The sequence below is a fragment of the Bombina bombina genome, chromosome 1, assembly GCF_027579735.1.
Source record: "Bombina bombina isolate aBomBom1 chromosome 1, aBomBom1.pri, whole genome shotgun sequence".
In the NCBI taxonomy this organism is placed as follows: Eukaryota; Metazoa; Chordata; class Amphibia; order Anura; family Bombinatoridae; genus Bombina; species Bombina bombina.
Window position 1 is genome coordinate 667,453,574 of NC_069499.1, and position 20,250 is coordinate 667,473,823.

Below are 20,250 nucleotides of genomic sequence, written 5' to 3' on the forward strand. Positions count from 1 at the left end.
TCCAGGGTATCAATAAGAACTATAGCCTGATAAATACTATTATACTAACTGCGCGGGCTCTCATTTTTAAAGCATGGAAAGCATTACGGGCCCCCACTATGGCCCAACTTAAACTGGCGCTATGCAACCAATTTATATCAGAACAGTGTAATATGCCATTCCCACAAGATAAATATTTAGGAGCATTTTTTTAAAAATGGGAGCCATTTTTAAGATCCTTGCCGTTACCACACCAAAAAAAATTAATTAAACCTGTTAGAGATTCGGATTTTGTCCAGATTAAAGTCCTAGCAGGCCACTTCCCCGAAGAATGGGTGACGGGCACCGAATGAGTTGGCTGAGGGGGAGGAAAGGGGGGGAGTGGGAGACGGGGGGGAGGACAATTATTATAATAATTTTTATATTATATATTTTTATAATTATTATGGATTTTTTTTTTTTTTTTTCCCTAGGCTGATAGGAGTGAAAAGGGGGGAAAATTCACGAGACAAGGATGGACTAATCAATATACAAAGGTTTCATAGGTTATTTTATGTATTTCTTCAGTATTTGTTACACCTTATTTGCCTTGATAATTGATATAAACACATGTGTCTTAAGATAATTTTGATGGACTAGAATGATATAATAGACACTCATCTTGCTTGTTTTATACCTACACAGTGGTATTTTTTTTTTTTTTATTTATGTGTATTCACTGTGACACATGTTTTTATATGTGGTATAATATTGTCCTTCTCTGTCTTTGTAAAAAGATAATTAAAAAAAAAAAAAAAAAAAAAAAATGAAAGAAATGAATTTATCAGGTAAGTTCTTACATAAATTATGTTTTTTCACATTATTTCAGTCTCATTTTTCATTGCTTCTGGTTGCTAGAGGCTTGTTCATTGGCATTTTTTCCCATTCCTGAAACTGTCATTTAAGGAATTTGATAATTTTGCTTTATATGTTGTTTTTTCTATTACATATTGCAAGATGTCTCAACTTGACCCTGGATCAGAATCTACTTCGAAAGACGCTGCCTGATGCTGGTTCTACCGAAGTTAAGTGCATTTGTTGTAAACTTTTGGTAACTGTTCCTCCGGCTATAGTTTGTGATGACTGTCATGATAAACTTTCTAATGCAGATTGTATTTCCATTAGTAATAATCGATTACCTGTTGTTGTTCCTTCAACATCTAATGCTCAGGATGTCCCTGTTAATGTAAAAGAATTTGTTTCTAAATCTATTAGGAAGGCTCTGTCTGTTATTCCTCCTTCCAGTAAACGTAAAAGGTCTTTTAAAACTTCTCATATTTCAGATGAATTTTTAAGTGACCGCCATCATTCTGACTTGTCTGTTTCTGATGAGGATCTATCTGGTTCAGAAGACTCTGTCTCAGATATTGACACTGATAAATCTTCATATTTATTTAAAATGGAATTTATTCGTTCTTTACTTAAAGAAGTGTTAATCGCATTAGATATGGAGGAGTCTAGTCCTCTTGATACTAAATCTACTAAGCGTTTAAATTCAGTTTTCAAACCTCATATAGTTATTCCAGAAGTTTTTCCAGTTCCTGATGCTATTTCTGAAGTAATTTCTAGGGAATGGAATAATCTGGGTACTTCATTTACTCCTTCTCAAAGGTTTAAGAAATTGTACCCTGTGCCATCTGATAGATTCTAGTTTTGGGACAAAATCCCTAAAGTTGATGAGGCTATCTCTACTCTTGCTAAACGTACTACTATTCCTACGGCGGATAGTACTTCCTTTAAGGATCCTTTAGATAGGAAGCTTGAATCCTTTCTAAGGAGAGCTTATTTATGTTCAGGTAATCTTCTTAGACCTGCTATTTCTTTGGCTGATGTTGCTGCTGCTTCCACTTTCTGGTTGGAGGCTTTAGCGCAACAAGTGTCAGACCATAATACTCAAAGCATTGTTAAACTTCTTCAACATGCTAATAACTTTATTTGTGATGCCATTTTTGATATCATTAGAATTTATGTCAGGTATATGTCTTTAGCTATTTTAGCTAGAAGAGCTTTATGGCTTAAAACTTGGAATGCAGATACGACTTCTAAGTCAACTTTGCTTTCTCTTTCTTTCCAAGGTAATAAATTATTTGGTTCTCAGTTGGATTCTATTATTTCAACTGTTACTGGGGGGAAAGGAACCTTTTTACCTCAGGACAAAAAATCTAAAGGTAAATACAGGGCTGCTAATCGTTTTCGTTCCTTTCGTCAGAATAAGGAACAGAAGCCTGACCCTTCCCCTAAATGAACGGTTTCCGTTTGGAAACCTTCTCCAGTCTGGAATAAATCCAAGCCTTTTAGAAAGTCAAAGCCAGCTCCCAAGTCCACATGAAGGTGTGGCCCTCATTCCAGCACAGCTGGTAGGGGGCAGGTTACGATTTTTCAAAGATATTTGGATCAATTCGATTCACAGTCTTTGGATTCAGAACATTGTTTCACAAGGGTACAGAATAGGTTTCAAGGTAAGGCCGCCTGCGAGAAGATTTTTTCTCTCTCGCATTCCAATAAACCCAGTGAAGGCTCAGGCGTTTCTGAAATGTGTTTCAGATCTAGAGTTGGCTGGGGTAATTGTGCCAGTTCCAGTTCTGGAACGGGGTCTGGGGTTGTACCAAAGAAGGAGAATTCCTTCAGACCAGTTCTGGATCTAAAAATATTGAATCGTTATGTAAGGATACCAACATTCAAAATGGTGACTATAAGGACTATTCTGCCTTTTGTTCAGCAAGGGCATTATATGTCCACAATAGATTTACAGGATGCATACCTTCATATTCCAATTCATCCAGATCACTATCAGTTTCTGAGATTCTCTTTTCTAGACAAGCATTACCAGTTTGTGGCCCTTCCGTTTGGCCTAGCAACAGCTCCAAGGATCTTTTCAAAGGTTCTCGGTGCCCTTCTCTCTGTAATCAGAGAACAGGGTATTGCGGTATTTCCTTATTTGGACGATATCTTGGTACTTGCTCTGTCTTTACATTCTGCAGAATCTCATACAAATCAACTTGTGTTGTTTCTTCAAAGACATGGTTGGAGGATCAATTTACCAAAGAGTTAATTGATTCCTCAGACAAAGGTAACCTTTTTGGGTTTTCAAATAGATTCAGTGTCCATGACTCTGTCTCTAACAGAAAAGAGACGTCTGAAGTTGGTTTCAGCTTGTCGAAACCTTCAGTCTCAATCATTCCCTTCGGTAGCTTTGTGCATGGAAATTCTAGGTCTCATGACTGCTGCATCGAACGCGATCCCCTTTGCTCGTTTTCACATGAGACCTCTTCAGCTTTGTATGCTGAACCAGTGGTGCAGGGATTATACAAAGATATCACAATTAATATCCTTAAATCCCAATGTACGACACTCTCTGACGTGGTGGATAAATCACCATCGTTTAGTTCAAGGGGCTTCTTTTGTTCGTCCAACCTGGACTGTGATCTCAACAGATGCGAGTCTGTCAGGTTGGGGAGCTGTATGGGGATCTCTGACAGCGCAGGGGGTTTGGGAATCTCAGGAGGCGAGATTACCAATCAACATTTTGGAACTCCGTGCGATTTTCAGAGCTCTTCAGTTCTGGCCTCTTCTGAAGAGAGAATCATTTATTTGTTTTCAGACAGACAATGTCACAACCGGCATTATATGTCCACAATAGATTTACAGGATGCATACCTTCATATTCCAATTCATCCAGATCACTATCCGTTTCTGAGATTCTCTTTTCTAGACAAGCATTACCAGTTTGTGGCCCTTCCGTTTGGCCTAGCAACAGCTCCAAGGATCTTTTCAAAGGTTCTCGGTGCCCTTCTCTCTGTAATCAGAGAACAGGGTATTGCGGTATTTCCTTATTTGGACGATATCTTGGTACTTGCTCTGTCTTTACATTCTGCAGAATCTCATACGAATCAACTTGTGTTGTTTCTTCAAAGACATGGTTGGAGGATCAATTTACCAAAGAGTTCATTGATTCCTCAGACAAAGGTAACCTTTTTGGGTTTTCAAATAGATTCAGTGTCCATGACTCTGTCTCTAACAGAAAAGAGACGTCTGAAGTTGGTTTCAGCTTGTCGAAACCTTCAGTCTCAATCATTCCCTTCGGTAGCTTTGTGCATGGAAATTCTAGGTCTCATGACTGCTGCATCGAACGCAATCCCCTTTGCTCGTTTTCACATGAGACCTCTTCAGCTTTGTATGCTGAACCAGTGGTGCAGGGATTATACAAAGATATCACAATTAATATCCTTAAATCCCAATGTACGACACTCTCTGACGTGGTGGATAAATCACCATCGTTTAGTTCAAGGGGCTTCTTTTGTTCGTCCAACCTGGACTGTGATCTCAACAGATGCGAGTCTGTCAGGTTGGGGAGCTGTATGGGGATCTCTGACAGCGCAGGGGGTTTGGGAATCTCAGGAGGCGAGATTACCAATCAACATTTTGGAACTCCGTGCGATTTTCAGAGCTCTTCAGTTCTGGCCTCTTCTGAAGAGAGAATCATTTATTTGTTTTCAGACAGACAATGTCACAACCGTGGCGTATGTCAATCATCAAGGTGGGACTCACAGTCTTCTGGCTATGAAAGAAGTATCTCGGATACTTGTATTGGCGGAATCCAGCTCCTGTCTAATCTCTGCGGTTCACATCCCAGGTGTAGACAATTGGGAAGCGGATTATCTCAGTCGCCAGACGTTACATCCGGGCGAATGGTCTCTTCACCCAGAGCTATTTCTTCAGATTGTTCAAATCTGGGGAGTTCCAGAAATAGATCTGATGGCCTCTCATCTAAACAAGAAACTTCCCAGGTATCTGTCCAGATCCAGGGATCCTCAGGCGGAAGCAGTGGACGCGTTGTCGCTTCCTTGGAATTATCATCCTGCCTATATCTTTCCGCCTCTAGTTCTTCTTCCAAAAGTGATTTCCAAAATTCTAATGAAACGTTCGTTTGTACTGCTGGTGGCTCCAGCATGGCCTCACAGGTTTTGGTATGCGGATCTCATTCGGATGGCCAGTTGCCAACCTTGGACACTTCCGTTAAAACCAGACCTTCTATCTCAAGGCCCTTTTTTCCATCAGGATCTCAAATCATTAAATTTGAAGGTATGGAAATTGAACGCTTGATTCTTAGTCATAAAGGTTTCTCTGACTCAGTAATTAATACTATGTTACAGGCTCATAAATCTGTGTCTAGGAAGATTTATTATCGAGTCTGGAAGACTTACATTTCTTGGTGTTCTTCTCATAAATTCTCCTGGCATTCTTTTAGAATTCCTAGAATTTTACAGTTTCTTCAGGATGGTTTGGATAAAGGTTTGTCTGCAAGTTCCTTGAAAGGACAAATCTCTGTTCTTTCTGTTCTTTTTCACAGAAAGATTGCTAATCTTCCTGATATTCATTGTTTTGTACAGGCTTTGGTTTGTATCAAACCTGTCATTAAGTCAATATCTCCTCCTTGGAGTCTTAATTTGGTTCTGAGGGCTTTACAAGCTCCTCCGTTTGAACCTATGCATTCTCTGGATATTAAATTACTTTCTTGGAAAGTTTTGTTCCTTTTGGCCATCTCTTCTGCTAGAAGAGTTTCTGAGTTATCTGCTCTTTCTTGTGAATCTCCTTTTCTGATTTTTCATCAGGATAAGGCGGTGTTGCAGACTTCATTTCAATTTTTACCTAAGGTTGTGAATTCTAACAACATTAGTAGAGAAACTGTTGTCCCTTCATTGTGTCCGAATCCTAAGAATTCTCTGGAGAGATCTTTACATTCTTTGGATTTAGTAAGAGCTTTAAAATATTATGTTGAAGCTACTAAAGATTTTAGAAAGACTTCTAGTCTCTTTGTTATCTTTTCTGGTTCCAGGAAAGGTCAGAAAGCTTCTGCCATTTCTTTGGCGTCTTGGTTAAAGTCTTTGATTCATCATGCTTATGTGGAGTCGGGTAAATCCCCGCCTCAAAGGATTACGGCTCATTCTACTAGGTCAGTTTCTACTTCCTGGGCGTTTAGGAATGAAGCTTCTGTTGATCAGATTTGCAAAGCAGCAACTTGGTCTTCTTTGCATACTTTTACTAAATTCTACCATTTTGATGTTTTCTCTTCTTCTGAAGCAGTTTTTGGTAGAAAAGTACTTCAAGCAGCTGTTTCAGTTTGATTCATCTGATTATAATTTCAGTTTTTTTCATTATTAAGATTAAAACTTTTGTTTTGGGTTGTGGATTATTTTTCAGCGGAATTGGCTGTCTTTATTTTATCCCTCCCTCTCTAGTGACTCTTGCATGGAAGTTCCACATCTTGGGTATTCCTATCCCATATGTCACTAGCTCATGGACTCTTGCTAATTAGATGAAAGAAAACATAATTTATGTAAGAACTTACCTGATAAATTCATTTCTTTCATATTAGCAAGAGTCCATGATGCCCACCCTTTTTTGTGGTGGTTATGATTTTTTTTTTTTTTGTATAAAGCACAATTATTCCAATTCCTTATTTTGATGCTTTCGCTCCTTTCTTATCACCCCACTTCTTGGCTATTCGTTAAACTGAATTGTGGGTGTGGTGAGGGGTGTATTTATAGGCATTTTGAGGTTTGGGAAACTTTGCCCCTCCTGGTAGGAATGTATATCCCATACGTCACTAGCTCATGGACTCTTGCTAATATGAAAGAAATGAATTTATCAGGTAAGTTCTTACATAAATTATGTTGTTTACTTTTTTTTTTATTTTATTATCTTTATTGAGTATAGCCATATAACAAAAAAGAAGAAAGGCAGCCGTAGCCAACACAGATGTATGTTTTACATTTCCAACACTCGCGTAAAAACAGAAAAAAAAAATTCAATAGTATAATGAAACAAAAAAAACACTTCAGGCAGCTTATTAGCCCAGCGCCTTATCAATTAAGAGTTACAATCAAGTAGCTATATTTTTTTTTTTTAAGAAAAAAATAACCGTGAAAGAAAGAAGGAGAAAAAGAAGGAGAGAGAAAAAAAAAAAAAATTACGGGGAAAAAGGGCTCTGCCCCCCCTCTCTTCCCCCACGCTCCGTATAAACATCCAGGACCCATCAGGAGCTCCCAGACAAGGACTATTCTACCGAATTACTATTTCTGATCCAGGTGTCAGGAAAAAACCCATGTACCACCAGTTCAGCAAAGCTTATCGAAGCCAGGAAGGGTCTCAAAATCCGTCTCTGTAGGTCACCCGGATATGTCTTAATAACTGGCGCCCAGCCAACCAAAAATTCTTTAATTTTCCTTTCAGCCACTGACTTTAAATGAAAAGATTCAAAAATAATCTGCGCTTGAATGTCTTTTAATATTTGTGACAGTGTGGGAGAACTGTTTGCAATCCATTTTTTAAAAATGTTATATCTTACTGTTAAAATAATTGTATTTAGGATACGCGTTCTCACATCTCTTCTTGGTGCCAGTAACATTAGGACAATATCTTCAAACGCTAGAGTAATGGAGCTTTCAAAGACTCTATTATACCAGCACTGGACCTTCAGCCAAAGTTGAGCGATCTTTGGACACCCCCACAACATATGACAGAGGTCGGCCCGGATGTACGAACAGTGCTCACATCGATAATTTTTATCAGGATAGAATTTAGCCAGTAAGGCCGGGGAGAAATAAGAGAAGTTCAGTAATTTAAGATGAGATTCCTTCCAACTCACCGGTAACGGTAATAAAGTGACTCTTTCAAGGCTATTCCATATTTTCTCAACCTCTAACGAAGGTATATGGGGAAGCCAAAAGTTGATTAGCTTCTCTTCTTCCAGCATACCTTGTTTAGTCAACATGATATCATAAATCAACGAGATAGATGCATCACCCAATATAAATTTTCTGACACAAGTTTTGATCTCAGCCCATTCACTTCTCCTAGCTAGAGACCATTTCTGAGCGTTAACAAAATGGCGGATCTGAAAATAAGCAAATCGGTTCTGTCTGGGGAGCGAAAACTCTAATTGTTTCCCAGGGGAAGACCTGAAAATCATCATTAATAAGTTGATGAATATATTCCAACCCGCTAATCTGCCATTCATAGAAACATTTCTAATCAGTCCCCGGAGAAAACATAGGGTTCCCCCTAATGGGAAGATATTCAGAAAAAGAGAAGTCGATTCTAAGCAATTTACTAAGCCTATGCCATACTACAAAAATACTTCTAAATGAGACAAGTGAGGAAACCTCCGAAGGAAGGGATCGGGGCGGACAATGAATTAAAGCTTTCAATGACCATGGATTAACCATATAAGATTCCAACTCATATGTAGTAACTATGTCACTCTGAGCAACCCAATCAAATACCATTTTACATACCGCAGCATAGTTATAAAGTCTAATATTAGGCAATGCCAGCCCAGCCCTAGTATATTTTTGAGTGAGCCGATTAAGGGACAGTCGTGGCTTTTTGGATTTCCATAGAAACTTTGAAAAGCAAGATGCCAATTTCTTCAGGTCTTTATTTAAAATCAGGAGTGGCAAGTTCTGAAGATAATATAGAATTTTCGGGAAAATTATCGTTTTAATCAAGTTAGCCGAAGCTGAAAGCGATAAAGGGAATACCTCCCACAACTTCAGGTCTTCCTGGATTTTCCGGAATAGCCCCCCAAAGTTGGCCTGATACCAGAGTTTCGGGTTTCTATTAATTTCCAACCCCAAATATTTGACAGCATCAACCTTACGAAAAACTGTCAGGGGAAGCTCTCGCACGCGGCTCCCCAGCCACATTAACTCACTCTTTTCCATATTGATTTTATAGCCCGCAAATGTACTAAATAACCTTATCGTATTAATCACCGTCGGGATAGTAATTGATGTTTGATTTAAAAAGAGTAATATGTCATCCGCATAAAGCAATATTCTCAGTTTCAGATCCCCCATGGTAATCCCCGGCAGGATTTGACGCAGTTTAATTGCCAGGGGCTCCAATATAATATTAAAGAGAAGTGGTGATAGCGGACAACCTTGTCTGGTTCCTCTTTGAAGAACTATTTCAGAGGAAATCAAACCATTAACAAGTACATACGAGACGGGTCTCTGATACAGCCTTTGCACAAAGTTAAAAAAATTACCAGAAAAACCAAATTTAGATAGAGTAGAGAACATGTATTTCCAAGAGATGCAGTCAAAAGCTTTGACTGCATCTAACGTGAGAACCGCTACGTCTTCAAAGTTGCACCTCCCTTTGAATCGATCTGCGTTCCACATATAATCAACTAAGGTTATTAATTTCCTTATATTTTTAGAGGAACACCGAGAAGGCATAAAGCCCACCTGGTCAGGATGGATCAGGTTCTCAAGACATACGGCTAATCTATGCGAGATAATTGATGTAAGGATTTTGTAATCCGCATTGAGAACGGAAATGGGCCTGTAAGAAGATGGATCCTCTGGATTTTTTCCTTTTTTAAGAATCAATGATATGTTGGCCGCTGAAAATAAAGAAGAGATTATAGCGCCCTTTAAAAAGTAGCTATTATAAACTTTTTCTAGAATTAGGGTAACTTGTTCAGATAAGCTTTTATAGAATTCCATAGGAATTCCGTCTGGGCCTGCTGCTTTATTTGATTTAGCCCGCGATATCGCACTGATTATCTCCTCAGCCGCAATAGGGGCATTAAGCATGTCCAACTCCTCAGCTTGGACTTTCGGGACCGTAATTGAGAACCAATAATTTAATTCATTATCATGGTTAAATTCTCCTTCCGCATATAGATGCTGATAGAAATCGAAGAAGATCGCAGAGATCTCTTCCGTATCGGAGGTGCGATTACCTGAGTTCTGCAATACCGGGATCAAATTCTTCTTCTCCCTAGCTTTGACTAATCTCGCCATGCTTTTAGCAGAACTGCCATGAATGCTTTTGAACCGTAGGTTGATTTTTAATTCCTCTTCCTGATGATATTGCACTAAGACGGAATCTCTCTCCTTCTTAGCATTTACATATCTTACCCAGTTGTATGTGGAGCGCTGACACTGAAAATTCCTAAAAGCATTTCTTACTTGATTAGTCAATTGAACATCTCGAGCGCGCATTTTCTTGTTCATGACATTCAGATACCCCTTTATCTCTCCCCTTAAGACAGCCTTACTAGCTTCCCAGAAAATTTCAATTTTATTCAGATATGCCAGATTAAATCTACAATATTCATTCCATTTTACCTTTAACCAAGAGAAAACAGTAAATCTGATCCATATCCTTATATACATCACAAAATAAAACATTGAACTGGTAAATAAGAAAGAAACAATATAAAATACTTATCTAGTTAATCTCATTTATCTGCAAGGAATTCCTTAACCTCCCTTGCCTCCGAGAAGACCTGACGAGAGCCCCCACTCTCGACTATTATTTTGGCGGGATAATCATCCGCGCCTGGATACCTTTATTGATGATTTGAGTGCAGAGGGGTGCCATCGTCCGTCTTTTCTGAGAGGTTTCAGACGAAAAGTCCTGAAACAACAGGACTTTACTATTATCAAATATTAAAGGCTCCTTCAATTTCTTAAACAGTTTCATTATTTCAATTTTATCCTGGAAGTTAAGAACCTTGCATATACACATTCTACTTCTATTCTGACCTGACTCTGCCGGTCTTTTAGGGCCTATTCTATGGGCTCTCTCAATCATAATGGGTAATCGGGCTTGTGGAATTCCCAGCCTCTGCGGTAGTACCATAGAGGAAAAATGGAGCAAATCTTCAAACTCAGGGGATTCTGGAAAACCAACAATTCTTATATTGTTTCTCCTCGCCCTATCTTCGTGGTCATCCAGCCTCCCCTGCAGGATCGAGATTTTAGAATCCTGCTGGGTAATTATATTTCCTTGGGTGTTAACCTGGTCCTCCAAGTCAGAGATCCTATTCTCAGCCTCCTGTATTCTTTGTGAGAATTGTCTTACCTCGGCTGATAATACAGTGATCTCAGAAGAAATAAGACCCAACTCTTTTTTTATCAAATCGAATTGAGGCGAGAATAGATCAGATAATTGAGAGATCAACGACTGGGTGTCCATAGGATTAACCATAGTTTCGACTGTGGTATCCATGCTCGGATCTGATACCTTAGCTCTTTTGTCTTTTACTTTACTCGGCATTCTTGGAGAGGAAGCTTTCCCTTGTGATAGAAATGTATCCATTAATTAGTGCGTGACAATAGTGATATAGCCGTGTGAAAAGCTTGTGAAGGCAGCAAACGGAAGAAACCCGCCCCTGCACGTGCAAACAATACTATTTAAATAAGAGTGTGTTCCAAGACACACAAAAGTGGTAGGAAAAAAAAGCAGAGGGGAAAAAAAAAGGGGGTGCTCAGGTGTAAACTTAAAAGTGCACTAGACCAAGGTGAAAAAGGAAAAAAAAAAAAGAGAAAAAAAAAAAAAAAGGTAGGAAAGTCACCCCAAAATCCCCTCCCTGTATCTGTGTATTTGAATAATAAGGTCCCTAAGGAGACTAAAATATTTAATCTGTGATATAGAAGATCCCAGTAGTACCCTAAGAGAAAAAAAATGCCACTAGAATTCACATCAAAGTATCCAATCCCAGCCGGGACAACACTCTTGTCGAATACTATTGAATTAATCAAGTACACCCTATACCTATAGTGGAAAACACTGCTCTTAGCAAGGGATGCCCTTAATTATTACAGTCTAGATTGTGAAAAAAGAAAACTGATACATACTCTAGCTAGAGTAAGACCTTTTCAACTATACTCCTATCTGGACCTAAAACAAGCCACCATCCAGCTTTTGACAGTTGCTGACCTAAGCTAGACTAGAAAAAAGAGAAAAAGAAAAACACACTGGCACAATCAACGTAGATTAACCTCTACCCAAGTTATTGGCAATACATTTATAACCCAGATATTTTAGACATGTAAGAGCCACAAAATAAAATATAACTAATAAAACAAAAAAAAAAAAAAAAAAAGGAAAAAATCTTTCTGATGGCAGCAAAGCGTCCTTAAGCAACCATTAACCAAAACCAGCCACAGAATATTAACACCTGACCCCCATTGCTGGCAGGATTAACCAGCATGGAAGATTATAGCATCAAGTGCACAGGAAAACTGTAGGCCTTCACAGAGTCACAGCATATCAAAAGTGGAATTTCCTAGTAGACAGTCAAATATCCAGCTTATTACATAAGAATATCAACCCCGATTGAAGATTTTCCAAAACAGATTACAAGCAATTTGTTAGAGCCAACAACAGACTTTCAAACACCCTTTTTAAATCTGCAACCAAAGTCACCATCAAAGTAGGGGAACAGCACCGGGTATCAACGACCTCCACAAACTCACCAGTGCCACAGATAGGGCCTTTATCCTTAACGGTAATGGCTCCCTCTTCCAGGAGAGACGCATCATAAGCTAGAGCACAGCCTTGCAGGTGCATTTATCCCACCTCACACGAAAGCTTTCATTGTTGAATCACTCCAGACACACATTTGAGGACTTGACATAGACCAGACTTTCCAGTAGGAGATGCACTTGCTTGTCTTCCCCTCGCTGCTCACCAGGGAGCGTCAGAGGAATACCACCTTACACATAGACTTTCGTTGCTGTATCACTCAACATGTGACGTAGCAGTCTTGGCAGTGACCATCTTTTCCTGGGGGTAACAAGCTTGCCACTCCCCCACTGCTCACCAGGGAGCGTCAGCGGGGTAGCCGTTCCCAGGACTGTAACACCAGGGATAGAGATTGCACCTGCACCTCCCAATACAGATTGCGGCAATATCTCTCTCCGCACGCCGGGCGCTTCGGTCACTTGTGACAGGCAGAAGGGAAATCACAGATCACCGTCACCATCTTCAGTTACCCCTTCCAGGAAGATATAGAAAGAAGATTTAAAAAAAAAACAAGCGGACTTTCAGGCATCCGCGGCCAAAATGGCTTCTTAGTCTTCAGCTCTCAAGCGGATCGAATCCCTGCCGAGCGCCACACTCAACTCCTGGGAGACCTCCCAGACAAGTGGCGGAGAGCGGGGAGCAGATGAAAGCGGCGTCCTCTCACCACGCCGGCACACAGGTACACTGCCTGACTCCTCCCCCAACAGGAAGCCGTCATCCTGCGATGAAATTATGTTGTTTACTAACCTGACACCGCGCTAGACCTAAACTCGAAGTCTGATACACATATTTTACATTCCTATGTTCTTCCACGTTAGACCTAAATCGCTGTGTTGGGTTAGCGCACATGAATAATTACTAATCTTACATTGCGTCATTGAAATATTAAATATTAAAATGAATAATAATTCTTAGTAAATATTATAGATACTATATTATATATATATATATTTTGCATTTTAGGATTAATAAATTCCCCAATTATCATCCATGTTTAAACAACAATTATAGTAGATAATGGTGCAAGGTGGTATAATAAAATGTATATCATCAAAGAAAAAATAAGACACCATTTCCAGCACTTAACTATGTACAAAAATATAAATTTCATTGCAGCTACTTGTGCTGCGCAAATACATTGTTCCTAAATACAGAAAATAAATTGTCATTAAGATAATCATGTAATGCAGAACATTTCATTACATTATATTATGTTAGCCCCTTTTCTTTACTAAAGCCACTATTAAATAAAAACAAAGTTTATAGTTGGCACAGGATTCAACTGTCTATCCTATGCTCAAGTCAGCAATTCAAGTGACGCACATTTCCCCCTTCCATGTTTAGGGCGTCTTCTGGCTTAGTAAAATCACGTCATCTGTCTTACTCCTCCTAAAGTTCTAAGGTAGTTCCACCTATGTTTCCCTGAGTGAAATTATTTTAAAGGGACCTCACTAGAAAATGACTTAAAGGGACATTTGCTACAGTGTTCTTCTTTCAATCTTTACACATCTGCAGTTTCAATAGTAATATATGACACCTTCACTATTTCAAATACTACCAGGCAGAGGTGGTAATTAGTTATCCTATATTAATATTTTGCTAATAGTAATTATCCCAATTATTCTTTATCATTCACTCCCTTAAAAAGGGGGGCATCTCTTCATTTAAGTCATTTGGTTTTAATGCATTATGACTAAAAATCCATTTGCATTCTATTTGTAATATTTTTGCCTTGCAAATTAAAGGGATAGTCTAGTCAAAATAAAACTTTTTGGATTCAGATAGAGCATGCAACTTTAAGCAACTTTCTAATTTACTCCTACTATCAAATGTTCTTCGTTCTCTTGGTATCTTTATTTGAAAGGGCAGGATTGTAAGTTTAGGAGCTGGCCCACTTTTGGTTCAGAACCCTGGGTAGCGCTTGCTGATTGGTGGCTACATTTAGACACCAATCAGCAAGCGCTACCCACGTGCTGAATCAAAAATGGGCTGCTTCCTAAGCTTACATTCTTGCTTTTTCAAATAAAGATACCAAGGTAACGAAGAACAATTGATAGTAGGAGTAAATTACTAAATTGCTTAAAATTGCATGCTCTATTTGAATCATGAAAGTTTAATTTTGACTAGACTATCCCTTTGTTTCCAATCGTAAGACTTTCATCATCACAACCTTGATATCTTAAAAAATGTCTCACAATTACACTTGTTTTAACACATTGATTTTTAATAGCTCTTTAATTCTCTAAAATGGTTCTCTATAGGTTTTCCCCACATAATACATGGGGCAACTACATGATAACATATACACAACTCACTTCACTTTTGCATGAGATATGCCCATTTACTACTTGTTATTGTCCATTTTTATCTATAAATGTCCCACCCAGTATCATATTGGGACAAACTGAACATTTGTTACATTTAAAGTTACCATTTCTATTTGATACATATTTAGCGATGTTTCGGAAAAGTACCTACAATCTGTTTCTCTAAAGCATCAAGTATTAGAATGTGCCAATGTTTGCCCAAAATTGCTCTAACATTCTGCCATTTATTATTATAATTGCTGATACAGCAGTTTCCATTGATCTGCTGAATTTGCTCTATTATATGCCCTTTTCAATGGCATATTTAAACCTGCAAAATTGATCTCTTGCTTCCTCTTTATATTATGTCTGTGTCTAAGGTACTGACCTTGAGAAATATTAGAAATTAGTTTATGATCATGGTGACTGTCTGCTCTCAAAAGTGCATTTCCTGCTGTTGTTTTTTTGTAGGTTGCTGTATTTAATTTATCACCATCTTTTATTGATTTCAGGTCAAGGAAGGAAACCTCTTTATTACTTCTTGCATAAGTGAAGCTCAAGTTATATCGTTATTATTTCATCTATAATTTTTTATCAAAAGTTTGACTGTGCACAGGATAATCACACAACAAGAGATTATCTTTTAGAATCTTCACATTGCATATGGGAAGGGACTGTGCCGCCTTAGAGCCAGTTGGAAGTATCGTAATAGCAGCAACTTTCAAAGAAGATTGGATGCTTGCCACCTTTGGGACATTGGACTCTGTATTTTTACTTCAGTATACTTAGTTTACCTCCCTAATATATAAGGGTTTGTGTAAACACATCCTTGTTTTTACATTACATTACCAGTTCTGTTTATATTAGTGCTCCCCCTATTGATAGTGTGGAGGTTAAATCCACACTCTCTATATATTTTCAACTGTGCATAGGAGTAGTACATTGTCAATAAATCTTAACCAGAGGGTAATTGAATTTTCATATTCCCTATCTGTAACCAAAATCCAAACGGCTAGATTATGAGTTTTGCGTTAGAGGCTATGCGGTGCTAACGAGCAGTTTATGCTCACCGCTCACTTACAGACAGCGCTGGTATTTTTTTTTTTTACAAACCCGGCGTTAACCGCAAAAAAGTGAGCGTAGAGCAAAATTTTGCTCCACATCTCACCTCAATACCAGCCGCCACCTGCATTATATTATTAACCCCTAATCTGCCGCTCGGGACACCGCCGCCACCTACATTATATGTATTAACCCCTAATCTGCTGCCCCCAACATCGCCGACACCTACATTATATTTATTAACCCCTAATCTGCTGCTCCCCAATGTTGCCGCAACCTACCTAAATTTATTAACCCCTAATCTGCAGCCCCCAAATTAGTTATTAACCCCTAAATCTATGTCTCTAACCCTAACCTTAACATCCCCTAACTTAAATAAATCTATATTAATTTTACAATCATTAACTAAATTATTCCTATTTAAAACTAAATACTTACCTATAAAATAAACCCTAAGCTAGCTACAATATAACTAATAGTTACATTGTAGCTAGCTTACGGTTTATTTTTATTTTACAGGCAAGTTTGTATTTATTTTAACTAGGTAGAATAGATATTAAATAGTTATTAACTATTTAATAACTACCTAGCTAAAATAAATACAAAAGTACCTGTAAAATAAAACCTAACCTAAGTTACAATAACACCTAACACTACACTATAATTAAAATGACTTACCTAAATTAAATACAATTAAATAAAATTAGATAAAGTACAAACCCCCCCCACTAAATTACAGAAAATAATAAACAAATTACAAGATCCTAATCCCCCTAACAAAATAAAAGCCCCCCCAAAATAAAAAAAGCCCTACCCTACACTAAATTACAAATAGCCCTTAAAAGGGCCTTTCATTGCCCCAAAGTAATCAGCTCTTTTACCTGTAAAAAAAAAGTACAAATCACCCCCCCAACATTAAAACCCACCACCCACACAACCAGCCCTACTCTAAAACCCACCCAATCCCCCCTTACAAAAACGTAACACTAACCCCTTGAAGATCACCTTACCGGGAGACGTCTTCACCCAACCGGACCGAAGTCCTCAACGAAGCCGGGAGAAGTCTTCATCCAAGCCAGGCGAAGTGGTCCTCCAGATGGGCAGAAGTCTTCATCCAGACGGCATCTTCTATCTTCAGCCATCTGGCGTGGAGCGGGTCCATCTTCAAAACATCCGACGCGGAGCATCCTCTTCATCCGACAGGTCTTCTGGAATGAAGGTTCCTTTAAGTGATGTCATCCAAGATGGCGTCCCTTCAATTCCGATTGGCTGATAGAATTCTATCAGCCAATCGGAATTAAGGTAGAAAAAATCCTATTGGCTGATGCAATCAGCCAATAGGATTGAGCTGGCATTCTATTGGCTGATTGGAACAGCCAATAGAATGCGAGCTCAATCCTATTGGCTGATTGGATCAGCCAATAGGATTGAACTTCAATCCTATTGGCTGATTGCATCAGCCAATAGGATTTTTCTACCTTAATTCCAATTGGCTGATAGAATTTGTCCGGTTCGGCAGATTAGGGGTTACATTTTTTATTTTAGTGTTTGCGATGTGGGGGGGGGGGCTCGGTTTAGGGGTTAATAGGTAGTTTATGTGTGTTAGTGTACTTTTTAGCACTTTAGTTAAGAGTTTTATGCTACGGCGTTGTAGTGTAAAACTCTTAACTACTGACTTTTAAATGCGGTACCAGTCTTGACAGGAGAGGGTCTACCGCTCACTTTTTGGCAGACTTGTAATACCGGCGCTATGCAAGTCCCATTGAAAATATAGGATACGCAATTGACGTAAGTGGATTTGCGGTATTTCCGAGTCTGGCCAAAAAAGTGAGCGGTACACCTGTACCTGCAAGACTTGTAATACCAGCGGGCGTTAAAAAGCAGAGTTGGGACCGGCCAACGCTGCTTTTTAAGCATAGCGCAAGACTCGTAATCTAGGCGAAAGTTTCCCATTTACCAAGGTACAGACAAGAATATGTTGGAGTTTTTGCTTATATAATTTCTTATTAAATACAAAAGATTTGTGGTTCAAGATATATATATCAAAGAAGAAGAGATAGGACCTTGCTTGAGAAAATCCAAATCTTTATTTGGCCAAAAGTTAAAAAATACATGTTCCTCCGTGTATTTTTTAACTTTTGGCCAAATAAAGATTTGGATTTTATCAAGCAAGGTCCTACCTCTTCTTCTTTGATTTGGATTACCAGCCTTTTTGGAACACTTGTAGCTGCTTTTGTTTGCCCTGTTAGCCTGAACCCGTGGTCACGGAAGACTGGACGGTGACGTCACTAGGAAGCGACGCTGTGGGATGAACGCCGAGCCAAATTGTTTACTGGAGCTGTGGGAGCGAGAGGTGTGGATGGAAACTTTGCCTGTCCGAGGGGACAGAGTCCCAGCTTACCGCTAAGGCCGTCAGGTACTGAAGTTGACTGAAGGGAATGTCTGGCGTGTCCAAAGTCTGCAGTTTTTCTGAGGTCACCGGCTTCATCTGGTAATATTGTGGCATTAAGGGTTTAAGTGGCTAACAGGTAGCATTGACTATTGAGCCATCGGGCAAAGTGAATATAATACAGTGCTATTTGAGTTCTCATTCCCCTCTTGCATATCTGATTTTCAAGATATATATATAACCAGGTTGTGTGGAATTGAAGAGTATAACGATTCTATATCAATAGCTATCATAATCAGGGTATTTTTCATTCTGATGCCATCAATAATAATTTTTAAAACATCTAATGTATCCTTAACATATGAGGAAAGAGTTATTAAAAATGGTCTTGAGCAGAAATCAACATATTGAGATATTTTCTCTGTAACAGAACCCAGTCCAGAGATAATAGGTCTTCCCGGTGGAGGTTATTTCTACTTATACATTTTTAATATTGTATAGAAGGTAGGTATTCATGGATGTTTTACAGTCATAAATTCAAATTAAACCATTTGATAAAGCCTTATTTAAAATTACTTTTAATTCATCACTAAATATCATAATTGGAGCATATTTTAATATTTCATTATGAATTATATCTCTCCATAGGTGATTGCATTCCTCTAGATAATCTACTGTGTCCAGGATTACTACATTGTCACCTTTATCACATGGATTGATAGTAATGGTAGTATCTTCTTTTAGCTCTCTCAGAGCTACTCTTTGTTGCATTTTGAAATTATCCCTGAAATCTGTATCTTTATCTAGTGAGATTATGTCCTTTTTCCACTAGTTGCACAAAAGTTTCTACAACTGGAACTGTTGATAAGGCTGCCATGAATTTAGACTTATTACGTAAATTACTAAAACCTATTTTTTCTTTTTGCTGCTCTGTTTCCAGGCTGGATTCTTTTTCCAATTCTTCCAAATCTTTTAAAAGAAGAATATTATTCAAATCTAGTGTTGTTTTCTCTCCTTTTTTCCTATTCTGATGTAATTTACTCAGAATATTTTTCTAGAAAACGTGTACTTCTTTTATTGCATTAAATGTATTTTGTGAAAATCAGACCTTTTCCTAACAGTTCAATCTGAGAATCATATTGGATAGATTCACTACTTTATTACTCTTAATTATTTTTTCACATTCGCTCTACTCTGTCTCAAATAATATATGCCTCTTCCTTGAGAGTTATTTTCTGATTAGCTGCCCCCTCTTCTCTTCCTATTATAGTTGTCCTGCCTAATAAATACCTTTGTCTTTGTTCTGTATATTTTTTACCTCTTTTCCCTTCCTCGCTACTAGAGATATCAGTTTCTGAACTACTATTAAATTTAGCTGAAAAGTCATATACTTTACCCTTAGAGACCAATTCTTGGAGAGAACCTTATGTATTGTAGTGCTTGTCGGAGTATATGTGGTTACAAAGTCGATCCACTTCCTTCATTGTATACCCACTTTAAGGAATTTCTCTCTCATTTTGTACAATTGGTCTACATTCTTATCTTCTTCCCTGTTTTTTCGGATTACCCTTAATAGTTGGGAACTTATAATGCCTTTTTTTAGCTGTGGTGGATGAAAACTTCCTTGTTGTAACACTGAATTTCTGTCCATGACCATAACATTTAGTGTTGTAAACAAATGGCAACCTTTATTTATTTGTTTCTTATATATCCAAAGGTCCAAACAGTGAATATCTCTATCATTCTGCTTCATTTTAAACTTCACATATTCCACATGAGAATTCAATTGTTTTACCCATCTTTCCAACTTCTCAACAGTTCACCCCATACTACAAACAGGTTGTCAGTATAGCGTTGATACATAAGTATATGGGGATTATTGTCTGCAAATATGTACCTGTTCTTAAACCAAGACATGAAAAGGTTGGCATAGGATGGTGGGGCCATATTCGACCTCATCACCGTGCCCAACAAATGTAAATAGGTTTCTTGAAAACTTAAAATAATTGAGGGTGAGACAAGTGTAGAGGAGATCGAAATAAAAACTCAATAGGGGGACCCACATATTCAATATACTGTAGGGCTAAGGAATTATCTAATGGTCTCTACACAAAAATCATGAACACAATGCACTGTATAATTATGTGA